The sequence below is a fragment of the Rana temporaria genome, chromosome 1 (genome assembly GCF_905171775.1).
Source record: "Rana temporaria chromosome 1, aRanTem1.1, whole genome shotgun sequence".
Classification (NCBI taxonomy): Eukaryota; Metazoa; Chordata; class Amphibia; order Anura; family Ranidae; genus Rana; species Rana temporaria.
The window spans coordinates 106,906,203-106,919,623 of NC_053489.1; the positions used below are offsets into that span (position 1 = coordinate 106,906,203).

Here is a 13,421-nt window from a genome sequence, read left to right on the forward strand (position 1 = left end):
AACTTTCGTAACAACATCAGAAATCATTATTTCAGGGCGAGAGCCTGCTTTACATAAGACGTGTCATCGGCAAGGGGAAACATGAGGGGGCGACCTCGGGGTCGTGTGAAAAGCTTGTAGTGTTCAAGGTTAGTCAAGAGCAATGTGGCGAGCTGGTCTAACGATGTAGAATGGGGATACGTATCCAATAGAGAAATGTATAGAATATGAAATGTGCCTGGGAGGGGTCAGGAGGGGGTGAGTGTGTAATAGGTCAAAGGAGGTCCGTGTTAGGAGTATTATGCATAATCTGGTACAGGTTCGGTACTTGCAAGAGCAGGGGGGACTTGATGGGGGGAAAGAGGGGGGGGGGGAGTAAACCATAGTGGGGGATTTACAGTTTTTCAGTTTCCCACCACAGCTCTCGGAAGTCCATTAAGACATAGCCGTCTTATAATCATCTGTTGAGGTAAAGTGTATCCAGCAAGCCCAAGATTCAGTATATTTAGAAGGTGTGTCATGTGCCTGATGGATCAGGTTCTCCATGTCTGCAATCCTGATTTATACGCTTGATACCACTCAGCTATAATCGGTGGTTCCAGAGACCGCCATTTCGCAGGGATACAAAGTTTTGCTGTGATAATCATGTGCATTGCCAAAGAACGGGAGTAGGTCTTCGGGGGTATGTTGGCGTGGTCGAGCAGAAACTGGGCCGGTTTAGAAGTCTAGGTTATAGGTGGATATGCTGTTGGTGAGGCGATGGACCTCATTCCAGAACGCTTGTAATTTAGAGCACGACCACCAAATGTGTAGTAGGGAGCCCATCTCAGCTCCACATCTCCAACATAATAGGGAAACAGAGGGGTAGATGGTGTGTAGCCTGAGGGGGGTCCTGTACCATCTTGAAAATATTTTAAAAGCGTTTTCCTGGCAATGAAGTTGCGCAGAATTTCAGCTGTCAAAGTCACGCAACTTTGAAGCCCCGTAGATGTGAACCAACACTAAGACCTCATGTACACTGCTGCTGCTAAATGGATGCTTAGGAGCAGTTGGGCATTTTTTTTTTACCTGCTCCTGAACTCTCCTCCATGTTATCTTATCAGTACATGTACACTGGGTCCTTTATAGTCATTTCTAAGCATTGGAGTTTAGAGGCTTTTTCTGGAACCAAAAAAAAATAGGTTCATAAGCTGAGTTTAGAGGCAGTTTAAGCGCAAATCGCTTCTAAACGTGGTAGATTCGCATTTAGCGTTTTGTTTACAGGCGTTTTTCATTTTTGGCTATTTTGAAAAAAGAAAATATGCAAACGAGGCAAAGCATCACTAAAAGCAGCATGTAAATGGGTTACTATCTGTCAAGTTAAATCGTTCAGGAGAGGTTGTAAAATCGTCACAGGTACATGAAGCCTAAGAAGTCATCAGTTTAGAGTTAAACTTGTTCTAAATCCTAAACATTTTTACCTTAGCAGTAGCAAAGTCTTGTTCATTCTTTTAAAAAATTGTTCCTGTGCAGGTTTAGGTCATGATGCAGTTGAATGCACTGCATACTAGTACATGGACAGACCTACCTGAAGACAGAGCCCTCCAGTGCTGCCCTGTCCCTGGCGGCTACCATCTTCACCCAGACTTCCTTCTGGGTTCCCTATCTTCAGCTGCTTAAATGGTCGGGCCCCTTCTGTACCACATCTGCAGCCTCTGTCCTCCCCTCCTGTACCATGTCCGCAGCCTCTGTCCTCCCCCTTCTGTACCACATCTGCAGCCTCTGTCCTCCCCTCCTGTACCATGTCCGCAGCCTCTGTCCTCCCCCTCCTGTACCATGTCCGCAGCCTCTGTCCTCCCCCTCTTGTACCATGTCTGCAGCCTCTGTCCTCCCCCCTCCTGTACCATGTCCGCAGCCTCTGTCCTCCCCCTCCTGTACCATGTCTGCAGCCTCTGTCCTCCCCCCCTTCCTGTACCATGTCCGCAGCCTCTGTCCTCCCCCCTCCTGTACCATGTCCGCAGCCTCTGTCCTCCCCCTCCTGTACCATGTCCGCAGCCTCTGTCCTCCCCCTCCTGTACCATGTCCGCAGCCTCTGTCCTCCCCCTCCTGTACCATGTCTGCAGCCTCTGTCCTCCTCCTCCTCCTACCATGTCCGCAGCCTCTGTCCTCCCCCCCTCCTGTACCATGTCCGCAGCCTCTGTCCTCCCCCTCCTGTACCATGTCCGCAGCCTCTGTCCTCCCCCCCCTCCTGTACCATGTCTGCAGCCTCTGTCCTCCCCCCTCCTGTACCATGTCCGCAGCCTCTGTCCTCCCCCCTCCTGTACCATGTCCGCAGCCTCTGTCCTCCCCCCTCCTGTACCATGTCCGCAGCCTCTGTCCTCCCCCCTCCTGTACCATGTCCGCAGCCTCTGTCCTCCCCCCTCCTGTACCATGTCCGCAGCCTCTGTCCTCCCCCCTCCTGTACCATGTCAGCAGCCTCTGTCCTCCCCCCTCCTGTACCATGTCCGCAGCCTCTGTCCTCCCCCCCCCTCCTGTACCATGTCTGCAGCCTCTGTCCTCCCCCCTCCTGTACCATGTCTGCAGCCTCTGTCCTCCCCCCTCCTGTACCATGTCTGCAGCCTCTGTCCTCCCCCCTCCTGTACCATGTCCGCAGCCTCTGTCCTCCCCCCTCCTATACCATGTCTGCAGCCTCTGTCCTCCCGCTCCTATACCATGTCTGCAGCCTCTGTCCTCCACCTCCTGTACCATGTCCGCAGCCTCTGTCCTCCACCTCCTGTACCATGTCCGCAGCCTCTGTCCTCCCCCTCCTGTACCATGTCCGCAGCCTCTGTCCTCCCCCTCCTGTACCATGTCCGCAGCCTCTGTCCTCCCCCTCCTGTACCATGTCTGCAGCCTCTGTCCTCCTCCTCCTCCTACCATGTCCGCAGCCTCTGTCCTCCCCCCCTCCTGTACCATGTCCGCAGCCTCTGTCCTCCCCCTCCTGTACCATGTCCGCAGCCTCTGTCCCCCCCCCCCTCCTGTACCATGTCTGCAGCCTCTGTCCTCCCCCCTCCTGTACCATGTCCGCAGCCTCTGTCCTCCCCCCTCCTGTACCATGTCCGCAGCCTCTGTCCTCCCCCCTCCTGTACCATGTCAGCAGCCTCTGTCCTCCCCCCTCCTGTACCATGTCCGCAGCCTCTGTCCTCCCCCCCCTCCTGTACCATGTCTGCAGCCTCTGTCCTCCCCCCTCCTGTACCATGTCTGCAGCCTCTGTCCTCCCCCCTCCTGTACCATGTCTGCAGCCTCTGTCCTCCCCCCTCCTGTACCATGTCCTCAGCCTCTGTCCTCCCCCCTCCTATACCATGTCTGCAGCCTCTGTCCTCCCCCTCCTATACCATGTCTGCAGCCTCTGTCCTCCACCTCCTGTACCATGTCCGCAGCCTCTGTCCTCCACCTCCTGTACCATGTCCGCAGCCTCTGTCCTCCCCCTCCTGTACCATGTCCGCAGCCTCTGTCCTCCCCCTCCTGTACCATGTCCGCAGCCTCTGTCCTCCCCCTCCTGTACCATGTCTGCAGCCTCTGTCCTCCTCCTCCTCCTACCATGTCCGCAGCCTCTGTCCTCCCCCCCTCCTGTACCATGTCCGCAGCCTCTGTCCTCCCCCTCCTGTACCATGTCCGCAGCCTCTGTCCCCCCCCCCCTCCTGTACCATGTCTGCAGCCTCTGTCCTCCCCCCTCCTGTACCATGTCCGCAGCCTCTGTCCTCCCCCCTCCTGTACCATGTCCGCAGCCTCTGTCCTCCCCCCTCCTGTACCATGTCAGCAGCCTCTGTCCTCTACCTCCTGTACCATGTCCGCAGCCTCTGTCCTCTACCTCCTGTACCATGTCCGCAGCCTCTGTCCTCCACCTCCTGTACTATGTCTGCAGTCTCTGAGGGGGAGTCTGGAGAGGAGTCAAGAGTGGGAACACCGCCAGGATGGGGGTCTCAAGAGGAGTCGGACGTGTGTGGATTGTGGAAAGGAGACTATAGGATAAAACCAGAGCCACAAAGCTGGAGCCATCTGACTGGACTCTGTACGGCGCACCTAAGAGGTCAGTGACAGTGCCGCCAGGCCAGTCTGGGGGGGAGGGGGTTGCTGGTGTAAGGGGGAGTGAATACTGTTAGGGGGCACTGATACTAATTTATATAAGTAACACACCCCCCCTTACCTTAGTGTATTCACGCTGCAGAAGGTGGTCTCTGGTCACCAGTGCCCCCCCCCCCCACTTACATCAGAGTTCGCCTTACATCATGATCTGCAGCATTCCCCTTTGCATAAGAGTTCCCTTAGAGTTCCCTTTCACTGTAAGGGGGAATCCTGCAGACTATGATGTAAGGGGGGAACTCTGTGCTGGCTGGCTTACAGTAACCTGACCTTCATGTAAATGGAGGCAGTTGGTTTTTGACTTTTGTTTCATTTAAACACACTGCTGGTAGCACTAGCTACATGTTTATAGTTTAAATATTGATATTTGCACTGTTTAGCAGTGAAAACTGTAATTTTAGGTACTTTTTTGCAGTGCCAGTAAAAAGTGCGGCTCAGCCAGTAAATTTCCGGATTTTTGCCAGTAAAAAATTGGTGCCGTTCGTAAATTTTGGCATCCTGCCAGTAAATTTCATTTCAGGGGGTTGGCAACACTGCTGCAGCGTGCAGTGGGAGCGAGCACGCCCGCAACTGAGCCTGCGCAAAGCCGCTGCACAGCTATGGCGATTTGCTCAGGAGAGCTGCTGTCATACCTCCCAACTTTTTGAGATGGGAATGAGGGACACCTATCAGCAAAAGTATGCAGGCATAGGACACACCCCTTTCCACGCCCCTTTAAAGGAGAATTGTACAAAAAACAAGATTGGTTAAAGAGGAGTTCCACCCAAAAGTGGAACTTCCGCTTAACCCACTCCTCTCCACCTTACATGCCACATTTGGCATGTAATTTTTTTGGGAGGGGAGTGGGGGCTTCAGGAGAAGGGGACTTCCTGTCCCACTTCCTCCTTCCGCCGAGGGGCTGCTAAGGCGATACGTCATATTGCCTTTTGGCAGCCCCTCCCTGTAGGCGATCGCCTGGGACACGTGACAGGTCCCAGGCGATCGCCTGTCCAATCAAACAGCGCAGCGCCGGGCCGCGCGCATGCGCAGTACCGCTCGCGCATGCGCAGTGGGTGCCCGGCCGTGAAGCCGAAAGCTGTCACGGCCGGGTGCCCACAGTGACAATGAAGACGCCGGACGGGGAGGGGGGGGGAGAGGAGCGGACCCCCGGCCGGCGCGTCGCTGGAACGCTGGAGCAGGTACACTTTTTGTAGCTGCTGACTTTTAATAAACTAAAAAAATGGGTGGAAAACCCCTTTAAGCTCATAAGTACTTTTTTTTACCACCATTATTCCTTTTCATTGGCTTTTGGAATCTACAAATGCAGCAATTTAGAAATCCGATGAAAGGTTTAGGGCTGGAAAACACTTTTTGATAGATAAAAAGTGCATTTTATATACAACTATATAGATGAGACCAAACTGAGGGACAAATGAGGGACAGAGGGACATTTCTCCAAATCAGGGACAGTTGGGAGCTATGCGCTGTGCCGCCGTCAAACGACGGTGGCCGGTCTTAAAGTGGTTAATTTGCAGGGATTTCCTTTCACTTCCTGTTTGGCTATGGGACAGGAGGTGAAGGGAAATCTCCCCAATGGGACCCAGATGGCAAAAATAAACCTTACAGGGGTGGTAAACCTCCCCTTCTCTATCCAAAATAAAAGAAAAACGCGTTTCTAATAGTTCTGCTTCAACCTTGTCGGTGGATAGAGGTGGTGAAGCTGTAAGGGGAGAATATATCATCATTGAACTTGCTATTGTTGTTCAGAGTTAAATTATGAATAAAACGCTATTAACAGAAATGGATGACAGTGAAAGGCAATGAGGTGTTCTGTACGGTGAGGAGGGTGACTGGCTGTTATGACGTCACGCTCTGCAGACGAAAGGTAGGGACCCAGGTGAGGGGGCGGGGCCCGGGCTGGTGTCATGTGACAGAGGAAGGGAGAGGCCACGTCTGTGTGTTCGGGGATCGGAGGGAGGACACCCGGGGAGAGCCGATCACTGAGCCGGGATCCGTCCACTCCACACAGCCGGTGAGACTCACAGGGAATGTGATCCTTATAGAGGCGGAGGGCACTTCCTACTAAAGTTTGGTGACAACTTGGGGAGGAAGTGGTGAGGTGTCACCGTGTGGGGGGTCCTGGGATGAGAGTGATGTGTACACAGGCAGTGCCCTCCATGTCTGATGCTCTTATCACTCTGGGAATACTATAGAGGTGTACATAGGGACAGATCTGATTGTTACATTCATACTTCTCAATACTAAAATGAAATGTCCCTGTAGCAGGAAATGAAGGCGGTGCGGTGACACAAGGATCGTGTCCTGTTGACATTTAGGGTGGTCATCATCTCCTGTGCACTGGCACTAACTAAAGTTATACAAATCATCCAAACTGTTCACTGAAACTCATAGGAAAGTTTATTGTTCTTCATCTAATATGAAAGCGCTAATACCCCCCAAATCAAACATTTATTATACTACAGCTTCCTAATTCTTAGATCGGATGGCTGCATTTGTTTTCTTTTTTTGGGTGTCATTTCCTTTATTTTCATTGGATGATCCAGCCAGTAAGTCTGTTGTTTTTCAATAGAACAAACTGTCCTGCAGATGTAGCAGTTAGAGAGACGGGGCAAACTATTTACCACTGACAGGGGTGCTTAGAATGATCAGCTTTTGTTTATGTAAAACCTTTATCCCAAAAGGAAAAAACTGTTTGTTGTAACTGCTTCTAAAGTGTGAGCTGTAGTTTGGTTTGAGTTTGTTAGTGTATCTAAGGGCTCTTTCACACTGAATGGTCCGCCTGACAGTTTTTTAGGCAGACCTGAACGGGCGCTCTGTGCTCCTCTATGGAGCCACGGATTTCAGCGGTGACATGCCCGCTGACATCCAACCCGCCAAAGTGTGACGGAGGAAAATCCTATTTTTTTCATCCGTCAGGTGTATCGGATCGGGTGACGACAGACTCTACGGTCCGTCGTCATCCAATCCCCCATAGGGGGAGCGGCGCTCTGACAGGTCGGTCCCTGCAGTGTGTAGAGACAGACTTGTCATCTGCCGACTCAGCGGGGATCGACAGAGCGATCCCCCGCTGAGCAAAGCGGAGCCCGAAAATGCCCAGCCCCCCCCCCCCCCACCACCTGTGTGAAAGAGCCATTAAGCCCTGGTTGCAGCGATTTGGCATGTCAAATCAGTGGCCATTGCCGGTGACTTGTCGGTATGGTTCCCCTATCAAGATGGTTCCTGTAAGGACTGCGCAGGCGCAATCCTTCGAACCTCGGCCGGCATCCAGGCTCATTTCTTAACATCCCCATGGATTGGAGGATGTTAAAAAAAAAAGAGCCAGGAGGCCGAGCGAAGCGAGGACGTGGGGCCGACTGGCCACTTACCTCAAATTCCACGTCGCCCTGGAGGTTTGGTGATTTCCGTCGGCAAGGATTGCGCCTGCGCAGTCCTTACAGCATGGGTGCTCAACCTGTGGCCCTCCAGCTGTTGCAGAACTACAAGTCCCATGATGCATTGTAAGGCTGACTGTTACAAGCATGACTTCCAAATGCTGAGGCATGATGGGATTTGTAGTTCTGCAGCAGCTGGAGGGCCACAGGTTGAACACCTATGCCTTACAGCAGGGGTGCCCAACCAGTGGCCCGCGGAGCCCTCTGATGTGGCCCGCGACCTCCTGCTCTGGGATGGAATAAAATAGAATAGAATACTGTTATTAAAGGTAAGTTTATTACTAAAATTATAGTGTATATATGGGCGTATCTGTTCTGCAGTAGTAACTGGGCTGCTTTTAAACTGATCCACAGGTGCAGAGAAGTGCACCTGCGGGTTACCTGTACTGAGCCATAGACTTCTATTACCTGTGAGTTTGGTGTGCTGAGAGTAGAGTGGGCTCTATAGAGCTGAGTGGGCTGCCATCTACCCGCTCTACTCATTGTGGCCCGCGACCGGTTACCAAGTCGCTTAAGTGGCCCTTGATCTTCAAAAGGTTGGGCACCCCTGCCTTACCGGAACCATATCGTCAGATCACCGGCAATGGTAGCCGCATGTGCGGCACCGCACCGATTCCCAGAAGTAGTTTCTGTACTACTTTTAGGGACTTTGGGGTGCGATTCCAATAGACATCTGTGCAGCACAACCCACACATCTGTCTCTGAATTCGCCCCCAAAGTGGGGACTGACATGCGGGAATGAAATCGTGCGATTTCAGTTGAACTCACACAATTTCATTCTTGGGAAAAAGAAAATCGCGCTAACCAAAACAAATGTGATTAAATAAATGAATATACAGATAGGCAGCAAAAACGTGACAAAGCACAAACATATGTGAAAAAAAGAAAAAATTGCGCCAGTCTAATTAATGACACTCAAGTCCATTGTGAATAACACAAATATTAATGTGAAATAAAAATCCAAAGATTATTGATGTTCCTGGAACAGACAACACCCAGTGCACCGATAATTATAGTGACATGCTGCTGAGCCCCCGGAATGGTCTTAGAGGTTCTGTCTGTGCTGATTTAACCACATCCCTCCGTGGATGAGGACATAAGGATCTGAGCTGCATACTTGATTCCATTCCGTGTTGTGGCCATACTGCCTGGATATCCTGCTGTGGATTTTATAATAACGCTGTTATTTACCTATTATCTGGTAAGCCTCTGTCCATGTGGTGGTGGCTCACTATAATTATCGGTGCACTGGGTGTTGTCTGTTCCAGGAACATCAATAATCTTTGGATTTTTATTTCACATTAATATTTGTGTTATTCACAATGGACTTGAGTGTCATTAATTAGACTTGCGCAATTTTTTTTTTTTTTTTCACAATTTCATTCTTGCTGTCAGTGTGAACCTGGGCTAAATCTGCTAGTACAGTGAGGAGAAAAAGTATGTGCTCCCCTGCTGATTTTGTATGTTTGCCCACTGACAAAGAATTGATCAGTCTATAATTGTATTGGTAGGTTTATTTTAACAGTGAGAGACAGAATAACAAAATATCCAGAAAAACACATTTCAAAAAAAGTTATGAATTGATTTGCAATTTAATGAGTGAAATAAGTATTTAACCCCTTTGCAAAACATGACTTAGTACTTGGTGGCAAAACACTTGTTGCCAATCACAGGGGTCAGACATTTCTTGCAGTTGGTCACCAGGTTTGCACACATCTCAGGAGGGATTTTGTCCCACTCCTCTTTGCAAAATCGTCTCCAAGTCATTAAGGTTTGGAGGCTGACATTTGGTAACTCGAACTTTCAGCTCCCTCCACATATTTTCTATGGGATTAAGGTCTGGAGACTGTCTAGGTTACTCTAGGACCTTTATGTGCTTTTTCTTGAGCCACTCCTTTATTGCCTTGGCTGTGTGTTTTGGGTCATTGTCATGCTGGATTACCCATCCACGACCCATTTTCAATGCCCTGGCTGAGGGAAGGAGGTTCTCACTTAAGATTTGATGGTACATGGCCCCCTCCATCGTCCCTTTGATGCAATGAAGTTGTCCTGTCCCCTTAGCAAAAATCCCCCCCCCCCCCCAAAGAATAATGTTTCCACCCCCACGTGTTGATGGTGGGAATGGTGTTCCCGTCATCAAATAGATAGGGAGCCGAAGTTCCCGCCTTACCTAGGGCCCCGTTCCTTCTTATTCTGTCCCTGGGAAGGAGTCGGCAGATGAAACGATAGCGCTCAATGGAAAACTGGGCATCCAACAAATCCAGACGTGTGTTGGATGCAGAATATATTGATCTTCGCTCAAAAAATTGAAGATAAATGGCAGGACAGGTAAGTATCAATAGTATTTTTTCACAGGCAGTTTAGCTGTTGTCACTTTCACTATACTCGTGTCTTATTGAAGTGGTGATTGAGATATTCTAGCATTACTTGCAGCGATGATTATGGGGGTTATTTATTTACGAAAGGCAAATCCACTTTGCGCTACAAGTGCACTTGGAAATGCAGTCGCTGTAGATCCGAGGGGCGCATGCAAGGAAAAAAAAAAAAAGAAGCCTTTTAGCTTGTACATGATTAGATGATAAAATCAGCAGAGCTTCCCCTCATTTCGGATCTACCCCTCAGATTTACAGCGACTGCACTTTTAGTACAATTTCAAGTGCACTTTGCACTTGTAGTGCAAAGTAGATTTGCCTTTCGTAAATAGCCCCCTCTGTGTACATTGGACATTCTTTGGTCAGTTGAAGCTTTGTGGTTAAAAAGTGACATAAAGTATTACCGCAATAACAATGCAATGTTAAAGCGGTGGTTCACCCTCAGTGACACGATTTTACCATCGTGACAGGCATTGTAGCGCGAGCTACAGTATGCCTGTCCCGATTTTTTTTACCCCTGTACTCACTGTGTACTTGTACATTATAGATTTCGGCTCCCGCGGGGAATGGGCGTGCCTATGGAGAGGGAGGATGATTGACGGCCGGCTCTGGCACGTCACTCTCCCCGAAGACAGCCGGAGTAGGTCTCGGCTCTTCACGGCGCCTGCGCACAGGCTTTGCGCAGGCGCAGTGAAGAGCCAAGCCTATTTCGGCTATTTCCGGAGAAGCGTGACGCGCCAGAGCCGGCCGTCAATCATCCTCCGTCTCCATAAGCACGCCCATTCCCCGAGGGGAGTCGGTATCTTTGATGTACGAGTACACGGTGAGTACGGGGATAAAAAAATCGGGACAGGCATACTGTAGCTCGCGCTACAATGCCTGATTTTATGGTAGAAGAAAAAAAAATGTTTTTTCCCAGAGCGTCTTTCAGGACAGCACCTCGAGAGATAGTGGCTCCTCCCTCTCCAACAGGAAACACCTTCATTCCAAACTTTAAAGGGAGGCTCCTCCCAGCACACTTCAGTTTTTGTGTTTCCTCCGACCCGGAGGGAACATCTTCAAGGGAGTTCTTAGAGGCCAGGGAAGCCCTGGATTACTCCCGTTTTTTCATACCTTTTTCAGGCCAAGAGCCTGGGAGACTCCGCTCCCCGAGCTACCCGTTCGGCGACGGTAGTAGCCGGGCTTTCCCCTTCCAGGTATCCGGGGTCCGGGTGCTACAGGCAGGCGAGGTGTGCTCAGTGGAGCCGCAAACAGCAGGGGATGGCGTCCGGCGGCCGCGCGCGCGATTCGCGCCATTCTGTTTACAGCGCGGGCGCCGGCCGATGCGTCATTTCCGGCGCGCCGGCCAGGAAGGGGCGGAGCGGGAGCTGGTGCCGATTTCCGCTTCCGGTCCGGCGCAACGGCGCTATAGGTCTCCGGAAGCCGGTCAGTGAAGCCACGAGTGAAGCGCTGGTATTCTGCGATGGAGACAGCAGAGAATCCAGCGGTGGGGACAGGCACAGGCACCAGCAAGACCTCGGCGGGAAGCAGCACAGTGAGTGTTTTTCCTTCCTTATGAGTTCTGCCTGTTTTTTCCTTTTTTTACTGTCAGGTGGATGGTCAGTCTCAAAATCCTTTTTTCTCCCCCCCAGTGGTTTGGGGGCCTGTCGGGGCACTGGTTGGTCTTTATTTCTTTCCTAGTGCACCTATTATGGGGGTCCATAAGTGTGAACAGGGTTTCTCACTAAGGTCTCCCTGCCTTCCCTTCCCTGTTGTTTTTTTCCTTGCAGGCTAAGTCTGACTCTAAAAAGAGATGCCCATCATGTAAAACTAAGATGAGTGACAGCTGGAAGAAGGCACTTTGTAAACCATGCATTGATTCTTTGATACAGGAGGAGTCAGCCGCTATGCGGGATGAACTGATTTCCTCAGCAAAGAAAGAACTACTGTCCACATTTCAGTCCTTACGTGAGTCATTAGTTCCGCCTACCACCCCTCTAGCCTCCACTTCCCAATCCTCTCAGGATTCAGTGTCAGTACCGGAACTGATTTTGGGAGCAGGTGAAGCAGGTCCCGGGGAAGGGGGCTCTCAGGTACCAGACAGCGAGGACTCAGAGGAGTCAGAAGGGGAGTCTGTGGGGCACCCCTCAAAATTTAAACTATCCCTGGAGGAAGTGGACGGCTTAATCAGGGCTATTCATTTAACTCTAGGCCTGAGTGAGGAAAAAAGGGATCTAACCTTGCATGACCGCATGTATGCGGGTCTGGGTGAGTCAAAGGGGCGGGTCATTCCGGTCCATTCAGTGATTTCTGAGACCATAGTTAGAGAATGGCAGGACCCAGAGAAAAAACCCTTTTTCCCTAAAGCACATAAGAGGCGCTTTCCCTTTGAGGAGGATCAAACAGCAGTTTGGAATAAAGTTCCAAAACTCGATGCGGCTTTTTCGCAAGTATCTAGGTCCACGGACCTAGCCTTTGAGGACATGGGCGTTCTAAGGGACCCCATGGATAAGCGCATGGATCTCCTCCTCAAAAGATCTTGGCAGTCAATCATGAATGGTTTAAAGCCCGCCATGGCCACAACCTGTGTTGCCCGGAATCTAGAATTCTGGACAAGTCAGCTGAAGAATCATATTTCGGCTGATTCGTCGAAGGAGGAGATTCTGGAATCGTTTTCTACTCTGACCGCGGCAGTAGCCTACATTGCAGATGCCTCAGTGGAGGCCATTAAAATGTCAGCAAGGTCAGCGGCCCTGGCTAATTCGGCCAGGAGGGCGCTTTGGCTAAAGACCTGGCCAGGGGATGCCGCATCAAAGAACAAACTTTGCGGTATCCCTTTCTCAGGAGATCTCTTATTTGGTCCAGACTTAGATAATATCCTGGACAGGACCGCAGATAGAAAGAAATCTTTCCCGGTCAAAAGGAAAAGGCAGCCCCCTAGACGTTTTTTTCGTCAGCAAAGGGCACAAGATAAGGGTAACAAACCCCAAGGGGACAGGAGAGGTTGGGCACAGAAAGCCAAAGAAAAGAAGGGAATCCTTTTCAATCCTCCTGCACAGCCCCAAAAAAACGCAATGACTCGGCGTCCCGGGTTGGCGGAAGATTACAAAGGTTTCTTCCGCGATGGTCAGAGATAACCACCAATCAGTACATTCTGACCACCCTGTCCTGGGGTTACGAGATAGAGTTTTCAGAAACTCCACCCCAAAGATTTCTGGTGACAAATTTCCCGAAGGATCCAGCAAAATCCCTGGCCATGAAATCCTCTTTAAAGGAGTGGAGGCAGCAGGGGGTAATAATAGAGGTACCTCAGGCAGAACAAGGCCTGGGTTTCTACTCCCATATTTTCCTGGTAAGGAAACCGACAGGGAAATTCAGGATGATCTTAAACCTGAAACCCCTAAACAGGTCAGTCAGGTACAGGAGGTTCAAAATGGACTCTATTTTCTCGGTCCGAAATTTATTGACGCCAGGTTGCTTCATGGCGTCGATAGATTTAAGGGACGCCTACCTGCACATCCCGATCTCTCCGCAATCCCAAAGATACCTCAGGTTTGCG

The 13,421-nt window shown here is 50.6% G+C and overlaps 1 protein-coding gene across 2 annotated transcripts in view; it reads left to right on the top strand.

The window, feature by feature from the left end:
• Positions 1-5,967: 5,967 nt before the first annotated feature.
• CCDC125 (coiled-coil domain containing 125) overlaps positions 5,968-13,421 on the top strand; it is an 89,848-nt gene continuing 82,394 nt past the window's right edge. For both annotated transcript variants that reach the window (XM_040341580.1, XM_040341585.1), the window contains exon 1: positions 5,968-6,091. The gene's annotated coding sequence lies outside the window, so the exon portion shown is untranslated. The remainder of the gene's footprint in view (positions 6,092-13,421) is intronic.